An 11,220-nucleotide genomic window follows, 5' to 3' on the forward strand; every position below is an offset into this window, starting at 1 on the left:
TATTCTTTCACCATCCCATTCCATTCCATTCCATTCCACTCCATTCCATTCCTTTCCATTCCATTCCATTCCATTTCATTCCATTCCATTCCATTCCGTTCACTTGCACTCCATTCCATTCTGTTCCGTCCCGTTCTGTTCCGTTCCCTTCCATTCCATTCCATTTCGATCCATTCCGTTCCATTCCATTCCATTGCCATCCATTCCATTCCAATGCATTGCATTCTATTCCATTCCATTCCATTCCATTCAATTCCACTCCATTCCATTCCATTCCATTCCACTCCATTCCATTCCATTCCAATCCACTCCATTCCACTCCATTCCATTCCATTTCATAACATTATATTCAATTCTGTTCTGTTGCACTCCATACCATTCCATTCCATTCCATTCCGTTCCCTTCCATTCCCTTCCATTCCACTCTATTTCGTTCCATTCCATTCCATTCCATTCCATTCTCTTCCATTGCACTCCATTCCATTCCATTCCATTCTGTTCCATTGCATTCCATTCCATTTCATTCCATTCCATTCCATTCCATTCCATTCCACTCCACTCCTTTCCATTCCATTCCTTTCCATTCCATTCCATTCCATTACACTCCATTGCATTCGATTCCATTCCATTACACACTATTCTATTCTTTCCTTTCATTCAACAAGTTGTCAATCTGTCACCGTGACAGGATTATAGTGGCACAATATCAGCTCACATTTTATTTCACCGTTCCATTCCATTCCATTCCATTCGAATCCGTTCCGATCTGTTGCGTTCCCTTCCATTCCATTCCATTTCATTCCATTCCATTCTTTCCATTCCATGGCATTCTATTCCATTCCATTCCATTCCACACTATTCTCTTCTATCACTTTCTTTCAATAAGTTCTCAATCCGTCACCATGGCTGGATTGCAGTTGCACAATGTCAGCTCACATTTTATTTCACCATTCCTTTCCATTCCATTGCATTCCATTCCGTTCCAGTCTATCCAATCCATTCCATTCCACACAATTGTATTCTGTTCCTTTCTTTCAAGAAGTTCTCAACCTGTCACCCTGGCTGGATTGCAGTGGCACAATGTCAGCTCACATTTTATTTCACCGTTCCACTCCATTCCATTCCATTCCATTCCATTCCATTCCATTCCATTCCATTCCATTCTATTCCAATCCATTCCATTGCATTCCATTCCATTCCTTTCCATTTCATTCCATTGCGTTCCATTCCATTCCATTCCAGTCCATTCCATTCCACTCCATTTCATTCCATTCCATTCCATTCCGATCCATTCCATTCTATTCCACACTATTCTATTCTATTCCTTTCTTTCAATAAGTTGGCAATCTGTCACCTTGCCTAGGTTGCCGTGGCACAAAATCAGCACACATATTATTTCACCGTCCCTTTCCATTCTGATCCATTCCATTCCATTCCATTCCATTCCATTCCATTCCATTCCATTCATTTCATACTATTCTTTTCTATTCCTTTCTTTTGACAAGTTCTCACTCTGTCACGCTGGCTGGATTGCAGTGACAGAATGTCAGTTCAGATTTTATTTTACCGTTATACTCCATTCCATTCCATTCCATTCCATTCCATTCCATTCCATTCCATTCTGTTGCAATCCATTCCATTTCATTCCATTCCTTTCCACTCCGTTGCAATCCATTGCGTTCCGTTCCATTCCATTCCATTCCATTCCCTTTTGTTCCATTCGTTTCCATTCCATTCCATTGTACTTCATTCCATTCAATTCCATTCCAGTCCATTCCATTTTATTCCACACTATTCTATTCTATTCCTTAGTTTCTACAGGTTCTCAGTCTGTCACCCTGGCTGGATTGCAGTGGCACAATGTCAGCTCACATTTTATTTCACTGTTCCACTCCATTCCATTCCATTCCACTGCATTCCATTCCATTCCATTCCATACCATTCCGTTCCATTCCGTTCCATTGCACTCCATTCCATTCCATTTCATTCCATTCCATTCCATTCCTTTTCATTCCATTCCGTTCCATTCCGTTCTATTGCACTCCATTCCATTCTATTCCATTCCATGCCATTCCGTGCCATTCCGTTCCGTTCTGTTTCAATCCGTTCCATTCCATTCTGTTCACTACGATTCCCTTCCATTTCGTTCCATTCCGTTCCTTTGCACTCCATTCCATTCCATTCCTTTCCTTTCCATTCCATTCCATTCCATTCCAATCCATTCCATTCCATTCCATGCTATTCTAGTCTATTCCTTTCTTTCAACAAGTTCCCAGTCTGTCACCTTGGCTGGATTGCTGTGGCACAATGTCAGCTCAGATTTTATTTCACCATTAAATTCCATTCCATTGCACTCCATTCCATATCATTCCATTCCGTTCCATTCCATTCCATTCCATGCAATCCATTCCATTCCATTCTATTCCATTTCATTCTATTCCATTCCATTCCATTCCATTCCATTCCATTCCATTCCATTCCATTCCATTAAATTCCATTGCATTCAATTCTGTATCGTTCCGTTCCATTCCATTCCATCCTATTTCATTCCATTCGTTTCCATTCCGTTCCATTGCACTCCATTCCATTTCATTGCTTTCCATTCCATTCCTATCCGTTCAATTCTGTCCCATTGCACCCTATTTCATTCCATTCCATTCCATACCACACTATTCTATTCTATGCCTTTCTTTCAACAAGTTCTCAATCTCTCACCCTGGCTGGATTGCAGTGGCACAATGTCAGCTCACATTTTATTTCCCCGTTCCACTCCATTAAATTCCATTCCATTCCATTCCATTCCATTCCATTCCATTCCAATCCATTCCATTGCATTCCATTCCATTCCTTTCCATTTCGTTCCATTGCGTTCCATTCCATTCCATTCTAGTCCATTCCATTCCACTCCATTTCATTCCATTCCGTTCCATTCCGTTCCATTGCACTCAATTCCATCCCATTCCATTCCGTTCCATGCCATTCCGTTTCGTTCTCTTGCATTCCGTTGTGTTCCATTCACTTCCATTCCATTCCATTTCGTTCTATTCCGTTCCATTCCGTTCCTTTGTACTCTATTCCGTTCCATTCCATTCCATTCCAATCCATTCTATTCCCTTCCACGCTATTCTATTCTATTCCTTTCTTTCAACAAGTTCTCAAACAGTCATCTTGGCTGGATTGCCGTGGCACAATGTCAGCTTACATATTCTTTCACCGTCCCATTCCATTCCATTCCATTCCACTCCATTCCATTCCTTTCCATTACATTCCATTTCATTCCATTCCATTCCATTCCGTTCAATTGCACTCCATTCCATTCTGTTCCGTCCCGTTCTGTTCCGTTTCCTTCCATTCCTTTCCATTTTGATCCATTCCATTCCATTCCATTCCATTCCATTCCATTCCATTCCATTCCATTCCATTCCGTTCCATGCCATTCCGTTTCGTTCTCTTTCATTCCGTTGTGTTCCATTCACTTCCATTCCATTCCATTTCGTTCTATTCCGTTCCATTCCGTTCCTTTGTACTCTATTCCGTTCCATTCCATGCCATTCCAATCCATTCTATTCCCTTCCACGCTATTCTATTCTATTCCTTTCTTTCAACAAGTTCTCAAACAGTCATCTTGGCTGGATTGCCGTGGCACAATGTCAGCTTACATATTCTTTCACCGTCCCATTCCATTCCATTCCATTCCACTCCATTCCGTTCCTTTCCATTACATTCCATTTCATTCCCTTCCATTCCATTCCGTTCAATTGCACTCCATTCCATTCTGTTCCGTCCCGTTCCGTTCCGTTCCGTTCCATTCCGTTCCATTCCACTCCATTCCGTTACGTTCCAATCCATTCCATTCCATTTCGTTCCATTCCATTCCATTCCATTCCATGGCACTCCATTCCATTCCGTTCTGTTCTGTTCTGTTCCATTCTGTTCCCTTTAAATCCATTCCATTTCAATCCATTCTGTTCCATTATATTGCATTGCACTCCATTCCATTCCATTGCATTTCATTCCATTCCATTCAATGCCATTCGATTCCATTCAATTCCATTCCATTCCATTCCATTCCATTCCATTCCATCCCATCCCATCCCATCCCATCCCATCCCATCCCATCCCATTCCATTCCATTCCATTCTATTCCACACTATTCTATTCTATTCCTTTCTTTCAACAAGTTCTCAATCTGTCACTCTGGCTGGATTGCAGTGGCACAATGTAAGCTCCCATTTTATTTCAATGTTCCATTCCATTCCATTCCATTATATTACGTTCCGTTCCATTCCGTTCCATTCCATTCCATTCCATTCCACTCCATTCCGTTCCATTGTACTCCACTCCATTCCATTCCATTCCATTCCATTCCATTTCATTCCATTCCATTCTGTTCCATTACATTCCATTTGATTCCATTCCATTCCACACTATTCTTTTCTATTCCTTTCTTTCAACAGGTTCTCAATCTGTCACCCTGACGGGATTACAGTGGCACAATGTCAGCTCACATTTTATTTCACCGTTCCATTTAATTCCATTCCATTCCATTCCACTCCATTCCATTCCATTTCATTTCATTCCCTTCCATTCGGTTCCCTTCCATTGTGGTCCATTCTATTCCATTCCGATCCATTCCATTCCACTCCATTCCATTCCGTTCCGTTCCGTTCCATTCCAATCCATTCCTTTCCATTCCATTCCATTCCACACTATTCTATTCTATTCCTTTCTTTCAACATGTTCTCAATCTGTCACCCTGACTGGATTGCAGTGACATAATGTCAGCTCACATTTTATTTCACCGATCCATTTCTTTCCATTCCATTCCAGTCCATTCCGTTGCATTCCACTCCATTCCATTCCTTTTCATTCCATTTGGTTCGATTCGTTTCCATTGCACTCGATTCTGTTCCATTCCGTTCCATTCCATTTCTTTCCATTCCATTCCGTTCCTTTCCATTGCACTCCATTCCTTTCCATTCCACTCCGTTCTGGTCCATTGCGTTCCATTCCGTTCACTTCCATTCTATTCCATTTCATTCCATACTGTTCCATTCCGTTCCTTTGCACTCCATTCCATTCCATTCCATTCCATTCCATTCCATTCCATTCCAATCCATTCCATTCTATTCCACACTATTCTATTCTATTCTATTCCTTTCTTTCAACAAGTTCGCAATCTGTCACCTTGGCTAGGTTGCCGTGGCACAAAATCAGCTCACATATTATTTCACCGTCCCTTTCCATTCTGTTCTATTCCATTCCATTCCATTCACTTCACACTATTCTATTCTGTTCCTTTCTTCCGACAAGTTCTCACTCTGTCACGCTGGCTGCATTGCAGTGACAGAATGTCAGTTCAGATTTTATTTTACAGTTATACTCCATTCCATTCCATTCCATTGCATTCCATTCCATTCCATTCCATTCCATTGCATTCCATTCCATTCCATTCCATTCCATTCCATTCCATTCCATTCCATTCCGTTCCATTCCATTGCATTCCATTGCATTCCATTGCATTCCATTCCATTCTATTCCATTCCATTCCATTCCATTCCATTCCATTCCATTCCATTCCATTCTGTTGCAATCCATTCCATTTCATTCCATTCCTTTCCATTCCGTTGCAATCCATTGCGTTCCGTTCCATTCCATTCCATTCCATTCATTTTGTTCCATTCGTTTCCATTCCATTCCATTGTACTCCATTCCATTCAATTCCATTCCAGTCCATTCCATTTTATGCCACACTATTCTATTCTATTCCTTAGTTTCTACAGGTTCTCAATCTGTCACCCTGGCTGGATTGCAGTGGCACAATGTCAGCTCACATTTTATTTCACTGTTCCACTTCATTCCATTCCATTCCACTGCATTCCATTCCATTCCATTCCAATCCATTCCATTGCATTCCATTCCGTTCCTTCCCATTTCGTTCCATTGCGTTCCATTCCATTACATTCCAGTCCATTCCATTCCACTCCATTTCATTCCATTCCGTTCCATTCCGTTCCATTGCACTCAATTCCATTCTACTCCATTCCATTCCATTCCACTCCATTCCATTCCATTCCATTCCTTTCCGTTCCGTGCCATTCTGTTTCGTTCTCTTCCTTTCTCTGCTGTTCCATTCACTTCCATTCCATTCCATTTCATTCCATTCCGTTCCATTCCGTTCCTTTGTACTCTATTCCTTTCCATTCAATTCCATTCCAATCCATTCTATTCCCTTACACGCTATTCTATTCTATTCCTTTCTTTCACCATGTTCTCAAACAGTCATCTTGGCTGGATTGCCATGGCACAATGTCAGCTTACATATTCTTTCACCATCCCATTCCATTCCATTCCATTCCAATCCATTCCTTTCCTTTCCAATCCATTCCATTCCATTTCATTCCATTCCATTCCATTCCGTTCAATTGCACTCCATTCCATTCTGTTCCGTCCCGTTCTGTTCCGTTCCCTTCCATTCCATTCCATTTCGATCCATTCCGTTCCATTCCATTCCATTCCAGTCCATTCCGTTCCACTCCATTTCATTCCATTCCGTTCCATTCCGTTCCATTGCACTCAATTCCATTCCACTCCATTCCATTCCATTCCATTCCATTCCATTCCATTCCATTCCATTCCATTCCATTCCTTTCCGTGCCATTCTGTTTCGTTCTCTTCCTTTCTGTGCTGTTCCATTCACTTCCATTCCATTCCATTTCGTTCCATTCCGTTCCATTCCGTTCCTTTGTACTCTATTCCGTTCCATTCCATTCCATTCCAATCCATTCTATTCCCTTACACGCTATTCTATTCTATTCCTTTCTTTCAAGAAGTACTCAATCTGTCACACTGGCTGAATTACAGTGGCACAATGTCGGCTCGCATTTTATTTCACCATTCAATTCCATTCCATTCCATTCAATTTCATTCCATTCCATTCCACTCCATTCCAATCCATTGCACTCCATCCCATTCCGTTCTGTTCCATTCCATTCCATTCCAATCCATTCTATTCCCTTCCACACTATTCTATTCTATTCCTTTCTTTCAACACGTTCTCAAACAGTCATCTTGGCTGGATTGCCGTGGCACAATGTCAGCTTACATATTCTTTCACCGTCCCTTTCCATTCCATTCCATTGCACTCCATTCCATTCCTTTCCATTACATTCCATTTCATTCCCTTCCATTCCATTCCGTTCAATTGCACTCCATTCCATTCTGTTCCATCCCGTTCTGTTCCGTTTCCTTCCATTCCTTTCCATTTTGATCCATTCCATTCCATTCCATTCCATTCCATTCCATTCCATTCCATGCCATTCCGTTTCGTTCTCTTTCATTCCGTTGTGTTCCATTCACTTCCATTCCATTCCATTTCGTTCTATTCCGTTCCATTCCGTTCCTTTGTACTCTATTCCGTTCCATTCCATGCCATTCCAATCCATTCTATTCCCTTCCACGCTATTCTATTCTATTCCTTTCTTTCAACAAGTTCTCAAACAGTCATCTTGGCTGGATTGCCGTGGCACAATGTCAGCTTACATATTCTTTCACCGTCCCATTCCATTCCATTCCATTCCACTCCATTCCATTCCTTTCCATTACATTCCATTTCATTCCCTTCCATTCCATTCCGTTCAATTGCACTCCATTCCATTCTGTTCCGTCCCGTTCCGTTCCGTTCCGTTCCATTCCGTTCCATTCCACTCCATTCCGTTACGTTCCAATCCATTTCATTCCATTTCGTTCCATTCCATTCCATTCCATTCCATTCCATGGCACTCCATTCCATTCCGTTCTGTTCTGTTCTGTTCCATTCTGTTCCCTTTAAATCCATTCCATTTCGTTCCATTCTGTTCCATTATATTGCATTGCACTCCATTCCATTCCATTGCATTTCATTCCATTCCATTCAATGCCATTCGATTCCATTCAATTCCATTCCATTCCAATCCATTCCATTCCATTCCATTCCATCCCATCCCATCCCATCCCATCCCATCCCATCCCATCCCATCCCATCCCATCCCATCCCATTCCATTCCATTCCATTCTATTCCACACTATTCTATTCTATTCCTTTCTTTCAACAAGTTCTCAATCTGTCACTCTGGCTGGATTGCAGTGGCACAATGTAAGCTCCCATTTTATTTCAATGTTCCATTCCATTCCATTCCATTCCATTACGTTCCGTTCCATTCCGTTCCATTCCATTCCATTCCATTCCACTCCATTCCGTTCCATTGTACTCCATTCCATTCCATTCCATTTCATTCCATTTCATTCCATTCCATTCTGTTCCATTACATTCCATTTGATTCCATTCCATTCCACACTATTCTATTCTATTCCTTTCTTTCAACAGGTTCTCAATCTGTCACCCTGACGGGATTACAGTGGCACAATGTCAGCTCACATTTTATTTCACCGTTCCATTTAATTCCATTCCATTCCATTCCACTCCATTCCATTCCATTTCATTTCATTCCCTTCCATTCGGTTCCGTTCCATTGTGGTCCATTCTATTCCATTCCGATCCATTCCATTCCATTCCATTCCGTTCCGTTCCGTTCCATTCCAATCCATTCCTTTCCATTCCATTCCATTCCATTCCACACTATTCTATTCTATTCCTTTCTTTCAACATGTTCTCAATCTGTCACCCTGACTGGATTGCAGTGACATAATGTCAGCTCACATTTTATTTCACCGATCCATTTCATTCCATTCCATTCCAGTCCATTCCGTTGCATTCCACTCCATTCCATTCCTTTTCATTCCATTTGGTTCGATTCGTTTCCATTGCACTCGATTCTGTTCCATTCCGTTCCATTCCATTTCTTTCCATTCCATTCCGTTCCTTTCCATTGCACTCCATTCCTTTCCATTCCACTCCGTTCTGGTCCATTGCGTTCCATTCCGTTCACTTCCATTCTATTCCATTTCATTCCATACTGTTCCATTCCGTTCCTTTGCACTCCATTCCATTCCATTCCATTCCATTCCATTCCATTCCATTCCATTCCAATCCATTCCATTCTATTCCACACTATTCTATTCTATTCTATTCCTTTCTTTCAACAAGTTCGCAATCTGTCACCTTGGCTAGGTTGCCGTGGCACAAAATCAGCTCACATATTATTTCACCGTCCCTTTCCATTCTGTTCTATTCCATTCCATTCCATTCATTTCATACTATTCTATTCTGTTCCTTTCTTCCGACAAGTTCTCACTCTGTCACGCTGGCTGGATTGCAGTGACAGAATGTCAGTTCAGATTTTATTTTACAGTTATACTCCATTCCATTCCATTCCATTGCATTCCATTGCATTCCATTCCATTCCATTCCATTCCATTCCATTCCATTCCATTCCTTTCCATTCCATTGCATTCCATTGCATTCCATTGCATTCCATTCCATTCCATTCCATTCCATTCTGTTGCAATCCATTCCATTTCATTCCATTCCTTTCCATTCCGTTGCGATCCATTGCGTTCCGTTCCATTCCATTCCATTCCATTCATTTTGTTCCATTCTTTCCATTCCATTCCATTGTACTCCATTCCATTCAATTCCATTCCAGTCCATTCCATTTTATGCCACACTATTCTATTCTATTCCTTAGTTTCTACAGGTTCTCAATCTGTCACCCTGGCTGGATTGCAGTGGCACAATGTCAGCTCACATTTTATTTCACCTTTCCACTCCATTCCATTCCGTTCCAATCCATTCCATTGCATTCCATTCAATTCCTTTCCATTTCGTTCCATTGAGTTCCATTACATTCCATTCCAGTCCATTCCATTCCACTCCATTTCATTCCATTCCGTTCCATTCCGTTCCATTGCACTCAATTCCATTCCATTCCATTCCATTCCATTCCATTCCATTCCATTCCATTCCATTCCATTCCGTTCCATGCCATTCTGTTTCGTTCTCTTGCATTCCGTTGTGTTCCATTCACTTCCATTCCATTCCATTTCGTTCTATTCCGTTCCATTCCGTTCCTTTGTACTCTATTCCGTTCCATTCCATGCCATTCCAATCCATTCTATTCCCTTCCACGCTATTCTATTCTATTCCTTTCTTTCAACAAGTTCTCAAACAGTCATCTTGGCTGGATTGCCGTGGCACAATGTCAGCTTACATATTCTTTCACCGTCCCATTCCATTCCATTCCATTCCTCTCCATTCCATTCCTTTCCATTACATTCCGTTTCATTCCCTTCCATACCATTCCGTTCAATTGCACTCCATTCCATTCTGTTCCGTCCCGTTCCGTTCCGTTCCGTTCCATTCCGTTCCATTCCAGTCCATTCCGTTACGTTCCAATCCATTCCATTCCATTTCGTTCCATTCCATTCCATTCCATTCCATTCCATTCCATTCCATTCCATTCCATGGCACTCCATTCCATTCCGTTCTGCTCTGTTCTGTTCCATTCTGTTCCCTTTAAATCCATTCCATTTCAATCCATTCTGTTCCATTATATTGCATTGCACTCCATTCCATTCCATTGCATTTCATTCCATTCCATTCAATGCCATTCGATTCCATTCAATTCCATTCCATTCCAATCCATTCCATTCCATTCCATTCCATTCCATCCCATCCCATCCCATCCCATCCCATCCCATCCCATCCCATCCCATCCCATTCCATTCCATTCCATTCTATTCCACACTATTCTATTCTATTCCTTTCTTTCAACAAGTTCTCAATCTGTCACTCTGGCTGGATTGCAGTGGCCCTATGTAAGCTCCCATTTTATTTCAATGTTCCATTCCATTCCATTCCATTCCATTACGTTCCGTTCCATTCCGTTCCATTCCATTCCATTCCATTCCACGCCATTCCGTTCCATTGTACTCCATTCCATTCCATTCCATTCCATTCCATTCCATTTCATTCCATTCCATTCTGTTCCATTACATTCCATTTGATTCCATTCCATTCCACACTATTCTATTCTATTCCTCTCTTTCAACAGGTTCTCAATCTGTCACCCTGACGGGATTACAGTGGCACAATGTCAGCTCACATTTTATTTCACCGTTCCATTTAATTCCATTCCATTCCATTCCACTCCATTCCATTCCATTTCATTTCATTCCCTTCCATTCGGTTCCGTTCCATTGTGGTCCATTCTATTCCATTCCGATCCATTCCATTCCATTCCATTCCATTCCGTTCCGTTCCGTTCCATTCCAATCCATTCC

The sequence above is a fragment of the Symphalangus syndactylus genome, chromosome 3, assembly GCF_028878055.3.
Source record: "Symphalangus syndactylus isolate Jambi chromosome 3, NHGRI_mSymSyn1-v2.1_pri, whole genome shotgun sequence".
NCBI classification, from domain to species: domain Eukaryota; kingdom Metazoa; phylum Chordata; class Mammalia; order Primates; family Hylobatidae; genus Symphalangus; species Symphalangus syndactylus.